Here is an 11748-nt window from a genome sequence, read left to right as displayed (position 1 = left end):
AAGTAAGTCTTTACAGGATTGGAGCTTTATTATTGTAATTATTCTGGGGGCAGACAGTGAGTAAAACCTTGACCTCAATAAAGGCAATGACCTGATTTCAGCGGGGCCAAGGTTTTATCCAGTTTCTTATTTGCCATGCATACATGGTCTAACTGTATCAATAGTACTGCATGTATACAAAAAACATTAACTTATGTTCTTGAGTTTGTCAACTGTGTACCTTAAGCACATCAGATGCCATGGATTTACACACATTTAAAAAATCAGCCTCTTCTCTACTTTGCTACCAAGACCAGACTTTAAGATTTTATGTTGCACATGCAAACTTTGGTGGCTTCATTCCATAAACCTTCTACAGAGCATTTGCTGTGTTCTTGCTGTTATCAGATATCACATAGAACTTGGGGCTTTGATAAGGGAAGGGGAACTTACTTTCAATTATTTTCTTCTATAATGTAAACACAATTATATATAGAAGCTATTTTACTAATTAGATTTTGGATTTTCTAGTTTTTAAACCTATTTTAAAAATGTTTCTGAAGTGTGCTTCCTTCCTAAATTTCTCCAGTGAATATAATTTTCTTCTCATTAAAATCAAGTTTTGCTTGCAATTTACAACAGGCAGGCTTTAACAAGCTTTCACCACAAAGAATATAAGTCAAAGATATAACTGGCCTGAGGGAGGAAACTTGTGGGAATATGTGTTAAAAATAGTAAAGACAAGATGAAAAAATTGTTTGTAAAACTAGAAATTTCCTTACTTATAAAAAGATCCAGGGCATGATGCAGTCTCAGTGGAAATCTTTCCACAGACTCCCATTGGTGTTTGTTTGAGCTCATAATTAGATGTAACTGGTTTGTTACTGACTGATGGCAGTAGTGTATTGTGCAGAGGTTAGTGAATCACGGCGGCTTCAGCTTCAGAAGATAGATATGTTGTTGTTTTTTTTTAATCAACATTTTTAGAACTTTAAAGGCGAATCTCGCAGAGCCCCACAAACGCATACAGCAGACAGCAGTTACACAAAGACAAAGCTAATGTGAACTGCTACCACAATCTTTCCAACTTTAGCACTGATTGTTGCTGTTGCCATTAAAGGCCATAGCTACTCAGGGTGCAACACCATCAAATACAAAATGATTACTTCCATGTAGTTAACATAAATATAACTTTGTCCTCAGTCGATAAATTATGGATTCTGATTGGCTGTCTGGGTCTTTTGGGTGATGTTATATGCACACACCAAATCTAAATAGTCAACATATAGCAGTTTCGCTGGCTAATTGCTTATTACCAAAATTAAAATATGGCTACACTGAAATTGAAGGTGGCCACTTTTAGAAACACCAAGGCATTTTAATGAGGTGTGCAGATACATACACTGCTACAGTTTATGCACTGCACATGTAGAGCACGTCAGTTTCAGTCCTATAAATCAAATGTCTTTCAAAGTACTATATTCATGATTTTTATATGCTCAAATAAACTTGTTCTGAAAATTCAGGTGCCAAACTCCAGAAGAAGTGAACTTAAATTTCAGTGGGGATTCAAGACATTAGAAACTGTGTCAAACTGTTCTGAATTGCCATTCAACAGAGTGATAGAGGATACAAAAATTCTATAAAGTTAGAAAGTTGAGTGCATTTATACCACTGATGTTATAAAAAGGAAGAGATTTTTTCAAAAGGTATTCCATTTACTAAAGATAGAACAGAAGATAAAACAAAGTATGTTGCCTTAATATTTACATACAAATAAAATTACAGTGGTCTTGAAGCAAGGTTGAAAAATACTAAATTAGAGAAGGGTGTGATTCCAGTATATTAAAGCATGAGTAAGCTGCCTGGTGAGGAATTATTTTAGTTCTTAAATAAGACAGTCCTTAATTTTTTTTTGTTTGGTTTGTTTTACTGGTAAAATTCTGAGTCAGTTTCAAAATAACAAAACAAACCAATACATTTATGGCGACTCTTTCCTTTTAAATGCATATCTCTTCTATGTCAGACATATTTATAGCAACAGCTTCTATGCACAGTTGATATTTGTGAAACTAATATGGTGAGAAATGAGCAGGATGATTGAGTTATATCTTATTCAAAGCTGCAAGAAAATTAGGTCAATTCAAACACTATATTATATTCTTCAATAATTGCAAAAAGTATTTTTTTCAAATGAGTTGCCAAAGCATAGGCATATCATGTTTGCGAATCTGTGAATAGGAATACAGATCTGCTGGCTACAATCAGTGTTCACAAATGCATATTGTTAGTAGGATGTAAAAATTAATGCATGTTGTTAGTACGATGTAAAAATTACTCTTAAGTTCTTAATCATTGCACAGGAGAAGCCAGTGTGTCTTTGATTTTATGAAATATGCGGAGCTTTAATATACGTAGTCCAGCAAGTCAATCTAATCTCAATTATACAATTGTTAATATTAGTCTTACTTTTTGAATTTCAATAACATTTTCCTGACTGTGGCTACATCTACATTACAGAGATCTTTCGAAAGAAGCTATTCTGGAAGATCTCTTCCAAAAGAGTGCATCCACACACAAAAAAGCAGATCAAAAGAGTGATCTGCTCTTTCAAAAGATGCAATAAAACTAAAGAGCATAAATCTACAATCCCAGCAGCCATATGGAATATTCTTTTAACCTCCACATAAGTGATAAAAGGTGTAAATACAAGGAAAGAACATCCACATACCCCTGTTCTATGTGTATGCGTGTATGTGTGTCTACTCTGTCAAAAGAACAGGCCAGTGTTTGAAAATGAAGACTGTCCTTTCGAAAGAAAGGCCCTGTGGAGCATCTACACATGTTTGAAAGAAGCTGGGGCAGTTATAACTTAATGTATTTTTAAAGGCAATAGTCATATTTTAACTTGTGTTTTCTTTTAAATTTTTATCATTTTTACTGCCAGTTTTATTATTTATTTACATGAAGGAAGTGCATGGAGACCACAATACTGATCATAAGCTAGTGTAGTGGTTGCTGTATAAATATAATGAGGAACAGGTCCTGCTCTTAAAAGCTTATAATCTAAAGGAAGTATGAGAGTGAAACCAGAGTCATGGACAGATAAATAACTGCTCTAGTCCATACAGGAAGTTATCAGAAGAGGCAGGCCTAGAACCCAGACTGTTACCCTATCCACTAGACTGTACTGTCAACAAGTAGCTTTAATTGTTTACTTAATTACTGTAAACTTAATGGTGTTCTTGCATATCTCTAGAAGGATTCTACCTAGCCATTGTTCCATACCACCATTCCAAATTCCCCTGTACTTCAAAGTTTCCACGGGGGTGGAATTCGAAGTGCTGCATATGCAGAACAGCACTTCATTTATAAACTCCCAACACCCTACTTATCATCCTTCTTTCCAAATAGGGAGGTAGTGTAGACACAGCCCTAGTGTTAATCTCAACATATAAAGAAACTGAGACTCTTTTGGTGAAGGCTACTTGACTGGCTTTTCTAGGCTGAGAGTTGTGTGTTCTTCTTGTGTGCCTTCAGGCAGCAATCCATGTGGAATTGATAATCTTATAATAAATAGGCTTTTGTCTCATAAGTTCTTTGAATGTTGTGTTATTCTTTATTACTTGTGAAAGTTGTCAGACTGCTGGCCATTGTTGTTGTTGTTGTTGTTGTTTAAATCAGAACTTTGTTTTCCTTTGCTTTGTTTTTGACCATGTAATACCTAGTGTGGCTGGAGAAATCCCAGCAGCCATATGGAATATTTTTTCAACTTCCACATAAGTGATAAAAGCTGTAAAAGCAAGGAAAGGAAGCTTCAGACATGTATGATTTGTATATCATACTTATCAGTCTCTTGGTGTATGAAGTTATGAAGGGCTTAGTTATAAGTCTAGGGCTGCATGAACACAGTAAGTCACAACTGCTGTGATGATGGTAGTAGAACATGCAGAATATTGATGCTGTCCCACCAACCTATGTGATTTACAAAACTAAAGATCATAAATCTACAGTCTGAAGCCAAATCCTTCCTCCAAATCCTTCACTGATTCCAGTCTTGTTACCCTGAGGCTCAACTTGGTTCATTGCATCTTCAGAAAAAACAACAGCAACAACAAAACCCAAAAACACTGTTTGTGTTCCATGAAGATGATCTATGTCCGTAGACTGTCATTCTTGAGGAATTAACCATTTGTATTTCTCTGCATTTTTTATCCTGCACTATTTCTAATCAGGAAAAAGTAGTAGTTTCTGATAAATACATTGACTAAGTAAGAAACTATATGAATGGTATGTAGCTTGCTCTATGCTCCTTACAATGGTCAGTGATATCTAAAGGTAATGTGCACTGACTGACACCAAACAAAAGTCGAGAAGTCTTTCATTGTTATGGTTTCTTCTCTACCCCAGCCTTGACTATTCATTTCATTAACACATTGTTCAGTCTTTCTTTGCTGCTCTGTATAGTGAGATATTTAACAAGTTAAAGCTGAATGTACAACCCCCAAATCTATGTATAATTACAGTAGAGCTCCACTGTTGAACATCAGAATATTAGATTAATGATTTATGGGTATATTTAAATCCATAAAAATGAAAGATTTAAAATTGACTTCTTTAAAATATTTAAAAACTCACCATGCCAGTGTTATTGCTAAGCACTTTTAGAAAATAGAATACTGATGAATTTAGGTTAAGCCGAAGTGGGTTATTATAGTGGAAAAACTCTCTGAAGTCAGCAGTAGAAACTGTGTACTATGAAATATACTTCTTTCTCTTCTTTGTTTTTAGGGTTAGAGCTAAGTGAGCCCACCATGACCGGCAAAACACAGACCAGCAATGTCACCAATAAGAATGACCCAAAATCAATCAACTCCAGAGTCTTCATTGGCAATCTGAACACAGCCATTGTCAAGAAAGGCGACATAGAAGCAATCTTTGCAAAGTATGGAAAAATAGTTGGCTGTTCGGTCCATAAAGGTTATGCGTTTGTACAGTATATGAGTGAGAGGCATGCAAGGGCTGCAGTGGCAGGAGAGAATGCCAGGATCATTGCAGGACAGCCACTCGGTAAGTGTTTACAGGGTATTTTTAATGGGAGGAACTGTTTGGTTGTGTCACCTTCTTTTCTTTTTCTTGTGCTTATTAACTATCTTTAGTGCTGAATGTGGAATTTGCATTTGTTTGTTAGTTTCAAGCATACCTCTAGGAAACTAAACTGATGAAAGTGTATTTTTAATGTCAGCTAGGTTTAATAAGATGGTTGTTGAATGCTATTAAGTACTGTGTGGTTAAATGCATTGCATCTGAATATTTATAATTGTTGCATCCAAGTAAATAATGAATAAGGTCCCAGTCTTGCCAACATTCATGCATATGCTTAACTTGAAAAACAGATATGTTGTTGAAGTCAGTAGGACTGTGCGTGTGAGCAAAATTACGCATGCTTACAGGATAATGACCCGGTTCATAGATACAACATGTTATATCATCATTTCCAGGGGCCATATAGTATTCCTTTGCAGAATAACTTGGGGTAGTGGTGAGAGTTGCAGAGACCACACTGAGGAGGATTCACATGTGTGTTGGGAATGTGATGTGTGAGCTACTTAACCACATTACAAGTGGACCGGTAAGGCAGTGTCTACATGGGCACAAATCTTCAAAATAGGCATATTTCAAAGATTACTAATGAGGCGCTGGATTGAGTATTCAGCACCTCATTAGCATTAGGACACTTCTGGCCTTGGTGCTTCGAAAGCACTGCTTTTGAAAGCGCGCGGCTCGGCACGGCTACACGAGGGTCCTTTTTGAAAGGACCTGTCCCTTTCCAGATCGCCTTATTATGATCAGCAATTGGGATAAGGGGATTTCGAAAGGTGGGGGGTCCTTTAGAAAAGGACCCCCTTGTAGCTGTGCTGAGCCGCGTGCTTTTGAAAGCAGGGCTTTCGAAGCGCTGTGGCCAGAAATGTCCTAATGCTAATGAGGCACCAAATATTCAATTCAGCACCTCATTAGTAATCTTCAAAATGGCCATTAGCATGGCTCTTTCGAAGATTTGTGCCCGTGTAGATACAGCCTAAGAGATCCTTTCCCTCTTCCAACGGATGTGCCTGGACCACTAATTGTTCCATAATGTTCCTTTGAAATAATGTCCAGCTCGCTCTCATCCCACATAGATGGACAACATAGTGGTTATGTGCTCCTTTCCTGCAGACAAGCCCCAGAATGATAGCATTCACTGGTCAGAACCTCATGCTGCATGAAAGGTGATTCACGGCACATCATGCAGACTTCCTAGGAGAGCATGCTCTAGAGTAGCTTTCCCCAGCTGTTCCTCCACACTTTTCACATACCTAGGCCTCTGGAAGTTCTCAACCATGCATTATATCTGAGGAAGATCTTTGTTTTCTGAGGAACAAGGTTGGGAACATGCTGCACTGAAATTCAGGACCACAACTATTCCATTAGTGTATATTTGCTGCTGCCATGTTTGCAACAGCCACACCGGATACATTTTTGGCTTTTAAGTATCAATAAATTATTTTAGTATTTAACTTTCACAAATAAGTGTCAAGACATGTATTGAAGCTGGATTTATTAGACTGATTCTAAAGTGGTGCCCTGTTCATACTTTAATTGTATCTCAGATCTTAGATAGCAGAAGCAAGAGGATGAGCCATATTAATTGTTTAAATGGTGCCAAAGAGAGGTTATATTGAAAACGTAGACGTGAGTTGATCCCTTGTGCACAGGTGTCCAATTCCACTTATCAGTCAGTACTGCACTTGTTTATCTGGGAAAAATAAAAAAGAATTTGGCCCCTTTGAACTAAATCTAAATTTAAATGGATTTTTTATATATTATTACAGAGAGGCTGGATATTTCTTATGGAAGCCCTTCTCTGTCAGTCAAAGTTAAGTGCTTGTAGATAAAATACCTCTCAATAAAATTACTTGGAGCACTGAGCCATACAGTTTGTGAGAAATTTGGGAAAACTGGAAAATATTACAGGATATATTGGTTGGATCTGGGAAGTTTAAATTAGAACCTCAAAGATGTTTTACTGTCTCCACAGTGAGTATGTCTAAGTGAGGAAAAATGTCAGGGTTAGGTACCATGATTACTGGCTAACTTTGACTTAACTTTGCCTAGTTTTAATAGTCTACACATGTTCTTTGTTCATTCCTGCTAATTCGGTGTGAAATCTCAATGCTTCTTAGCTGTTGATACTAAATATAAAATGTTCTTCTTAACACCTGAGACATTTTTAGAAGCTAGAACTACTTTAAAAGAATGACAGTTAAATAACACCGAAGTAAATGGAACCATCAACAGCCTGATTTGGCAGAAATTAACTATAATCTGCTGCAATATATAAACCTGAATGAGTGTTAAAACACTGTGAGGAATGGTTAGTTGTCTGGCTGACTAATTCATCACAAATTTCTTAAGCTTCAGGAAGCTATTTTGCTGAATATTTGTAGAGCTGACCTTTTCTGATCAAATAACTGACAACTGATGTAATAATGTGCAGCAACTGGTTTTCAGCAACTTTATAGTGTATAGTTGATATATGTACTCTCCAAAAAAATAGGGGGAACAGCTGTAATAAAATCAATGATTTTTTGTTTATTTTATATGAAGAGGATGAAAGAAAAGCAGAGAACAAGGAGAATTAGATGGTTGCATATGAATAAAACATGACAAAAAGCTACAGGCTTGTGAACAGAGGTTTGTTGGCATGGGTGCTTTGCTAAAAAACCTCTTTGGTCTACAGTGAGGTGGCAGTTTTAGAATGTGGATCTTGAATCTGTAATGTTTGTGTAGTAAATAAGGAATGCAACCAGTGAATTGTGTACAGCTTCTTATCTATCTGTCCACACAGACCCTGTGTCTACACAAGTCCCTTCATTTCAAAAGAGGCATGTTAATGAACGGGTTTGAAATATGCTAATGAGGTGCTGCAACGAATATGCAGTGCCTCATTAGCATAATGGCGGCCGTGGCTATTCAAAAGTGCAGCTTTTTGAATCACGCGCTACCCATAGAGATGGAACCTTCCGAAAGGACATCCCCACCAGTTTTCGAAAGCCCCTTCTTCCTAACACCAGATAGGAAGAAGGGCTTTCGAAAACTGGGACTGGGTCCTATCGGGAGGTCCCGTCTCCATGGGCAGTGTGCAATTCAAAAAGCCACACTTTAGCTGTGTCTGCACGTGCACGCTACTTCGAAGTAGCTGCACTAACTTCGAAATAGCGCCCGTCACGGCTACACGTGTTGGGCGCTATTTCGATGTTAACATCGACGTTAAGCGGCGAGACGTCGAAGCCGCTAACCCCATGAAGGGATAGGAATAGCGCCCTACTTCGACGTTGTTAGCCGGTGGCCAGGTAATGTGCGGTGAGGTACTCCCCTGGGTCCTAAGCAACCCAGTTTTTTACTGTTAGAGCAGGCAGCTCCTAGCACTCTCACCCACGGCCAGGCTGTAGTAACCAAACGGTTAAAGTTCTTTTTGTTGTGCCGGCTGTGTTGCAGTGACAAAAGGGTTAACAGCAGGGTCAGGCTTAGAGCTTAACTAGTTACAAGTTTATTTAAGCTACAGTTATAAGCGTGTGGTTACAAAAGGCTATTGTTTACTTCTTATATGCTAGCAAAGTACAGGTGTTAACAAGTTACGTTACAATCCAATACAAAGATATCTGTTACCATCTAACACAATGATATCTTGGCACAATGACCTCTAGTTACAGAGCTCTAATTCTTTAGCTGTGCACAAAAAAAGTCAGAGACCTAGCATGGGTGTATCTTACCCTCTCTGCGTCTCTCGATACCAGCGTAGCCAAGCCGGATCGGTCACTCAATTCCGCGGAAAGAAGAATACGAGGTTGGGCGTCCCCAGTTGTGGACCTCGGGAGGCAATCACCTGACCCGACCAGCAGGTAGTTGGTGGAGATGCACTCAAAGTTAGAGTTCTGCTGGACCCACCTTTTATACCCCTTTTGGGTTATGTATTCTCTTTCTTATCTACGGTGCCAGATCATACTGGTCTGTCTTTGTGACACCAGTTTGTTACAAGGGCATTTCTACTTAGTTTGCACTTGTAAGACAAGAGATAAACAATTTAGGAGTACAGGACATTCTTTTGTGCGGGCGGGGCACATCGCCTTCTGGGTGATTGTGTGTGTGCATCATATTGATCAATGCCAGCTGGGGTGATTTCTGAGGGTGCCCCCCCTCTCATGTTGACAGTCTGGCCTGTTAGCCTTCTAGCTGTACTTTCTGCTTCTCAGGGTCACGATAAGCTAGCATATCTGGGCCTCAATGAGGGCATCAAAGACTGTGCTGTCAGCAGCCATTTCCATGCCCTGTGTGCTCCTCAGTGCGGGGGGGCAACGAGCAAGCTGGCTTGTAAGGGGGAGACTCTGTCTGGCTACATTCCACCCCCTGATGCACCATACTACATCCCAGAACGCAAGGTGGCAGTGATGCCAGCACGTTTTGCCCTCCTTGGGGGAAGTCTAAAAGTGCCTAATGATCCGATCAGTACGTGGGGAATTGCGGAACTGGCTAGGATCACTTGTCAGCTCCATGTATCGGATTTGCATGGAGGAGATAGCCACATCAATTAGTCTCCTAACGATGCACAGTGTTATGCAAAACACAACTACTATGATAAGAACAATCAAAATAGTGGTTACAATAGAATGCAGGAATGGAGTAAGAGAAAATTCTAATTGTTGAGCTAACCATTTTAATCATGAGATCTTTCCATTCTTAGTTACAGCATGTAAGATTTTAACTGCATCTTTGATGGCAGATACATCCTGTTTAATCTGTTCTGAGTGTTTACCTAAAAGCAGTAAGATTGGTTAATTACAGCACAAACTCTTCCTTGTTGGGCCAGGACTGCATACTTTGAGACCCACCCATCCCTTGCTGACACTCAGACAGAGAACAATTAGACAGGAAGGCAGATGAGAATTATGGTCTAATCCAGAAAGTTCAAACCAGTTACCTCTACCCACACCAGCGTGGGTGGGAGGATGGGACAGAAGGGCCCAGCTTAACCTTGGAGCTTCCTCGCACGCGATGGCTTCGACTCCGAGGAATTACAAGCAAGACGCTCAGTTCCGCGAAAGTTTAAACTGGTTACCTCTACCCACACCAGCTTGGCTAGGAGGACGGGACGGAAGGGCCCAGCTTAACCTTGGAGCTTCCTCACACGTGATGGCTTCCACTCCGAGGAATTACAAGCAAGACATTCAGTTCCACCCTCCCAGCACCCGGGACGACAAGGTTGTCAGGGACCAAATCCCAGCAAGCCTCATCCCGTTACAGGGTACAATAACAAAACTAGAACCAGAACTAGATTCCTTATCCATGTAGGAGTTCACCCTATCACAGCATGAACCCCAGGGGCTGCGGCGAAGGTAGGAGTGGATGTCGCTGTCATCAAAACAGACTGGTCCCCACCAGAAGATGTTGCTCTTGTCCCACCAATCATTCAGGTTCAGAGGGACAAACTTAATTCCCAATGTGGTAGAGGAGTTCAGCAGGGTACACATCCAGCAATCCGTGGCACCAGTGGTGGAGACGATGGGCTGGATGGCATTCCTGAGGGGATGCTTAGGCGTGGCAAAGGTCAGCGAGGTTGTCAGGAAGATGACGAGGAGTTGAGGTGCCATGCTGTCATCTGGGTTGAAGGTAGCTACAACACAACTAGGCCTATAGCAATTACTAAGAGTCTATTAGTATTAATATGGAATCTAGCAGCATGCATATATTATATACATTAAAGTTCTTTGGTGTGTACTGATGTTACAGGTGGTCATTGCCTTGCTTCTTCCCAGGGAGGTGTGCATTCCACGTGGTTCCTTCTTTTCTGGAGAGAAAACACAAGGTCAGCCGGTCTTGGATGTGATCCAAGCCTCGGTAATGGTTATTGGTTCCCTTTTAGAGTCTAAAGCAGTCTACACCCCACCTTTGTATGAGTGCAGTACATGAGTCTGTGTTCCCAGGCTAGGGTGTTTAATTACAACAGTATCTCCAGGATTAGATTTGGAGTCCTTGAGTGGCACATCCGAAGTTGAGGAATTTTTCCCTGTAGGGAAGAATCCTCTGCTGACTGGACTGCCCATAGGGGTTTGCTCGTTGTTTCGTCGCTGTACCACCTCATCCAGCCTGTTTTCCCAAGTACCATCCGTGGGTTTCAAGTGGCTTTTTAACATCCCATTCCAGCACTCGACTATGCCATTGGACGGGGGTCGGTACGGGCGGTGGTAAGTCCACTCAATTCCATGCTTAGTAGCCCACTCTTGTACTACTTTGTTTTTAAAGTGTGAGCTGTTGTCGGACTGGATTTCTCAGGGTGCTGGGACAATTGCTGTTAAGCGGTTTAGTCCCATAATTGTGAACAGTCCTGTTGCCAATGGGGCAGGGTGTGCAAAACCAATTCCTGAAACAACTTCCATTCCAGTCAGGAGGTACTTACACATTTGCCTGGTAGTAGGAAGTGGGCCAATGTAATCAACCTGCCAGGTTGCCCATAGTGTTTTCCCATCTCTTAGTCTGGCAAATTGTTGTCCTTCAGCTATGTGTTTTCAGGTTTTAGCACAGATAGTACAGGCTCGCAACAGGTCTCTGGCCTGTTGGTGGGTGATAGGCCAGCCCCTGATATGTGCTTGCCGCGTTAACTCCTCACTTCCAGTGTGCCCCAAAGTATCATGTAGCCATAGGTACAAACGTTCCCAATCTACTTGGGTGGCA

The 11748-nt window shown here is 40.4% G+C and overlaps 1 protein-coding gene across 1 annotated transcript in view; it reads left to right on the top strand.

Moving 5' to 3' along the window:
* The first annotated feature begins 5023 nt into the window (after positions 1-5023).
* RALYL (RALY RNA binding protein like) overlaps positions 5024-11748 on the top strand; it is a 309810-nt gene continuing 303085 nt past the window's right edge. The window contains exon 1 of the mRNA XM_074987013.1: positions 5024-5049. The gene's annotated coding sequence lies outside the window, so the exon portion shown is untranslated. The remainder of the gene's footprint in view (positions 5050-11748) is intronic.

This window comes from Carettochelys insculpta, chromosome 2 (genome assembly GCF_033958435.1).
Source record: "Carettochelys insculpta isolate YL-2023 chromosome 2, ASM3395843v1, whole genome shotgun sequence".
In the NCBI taxonomy this organism is placed as follows: domain Eukaryota; kingdom Metazoa; phylum Chordata; order Testudines; family Carettochelyidae; genus Carettochelys; species Carettochelys insculpta.
This window is presented reverse-complemented; position numbering and strand designations above follow the sequence as displayed.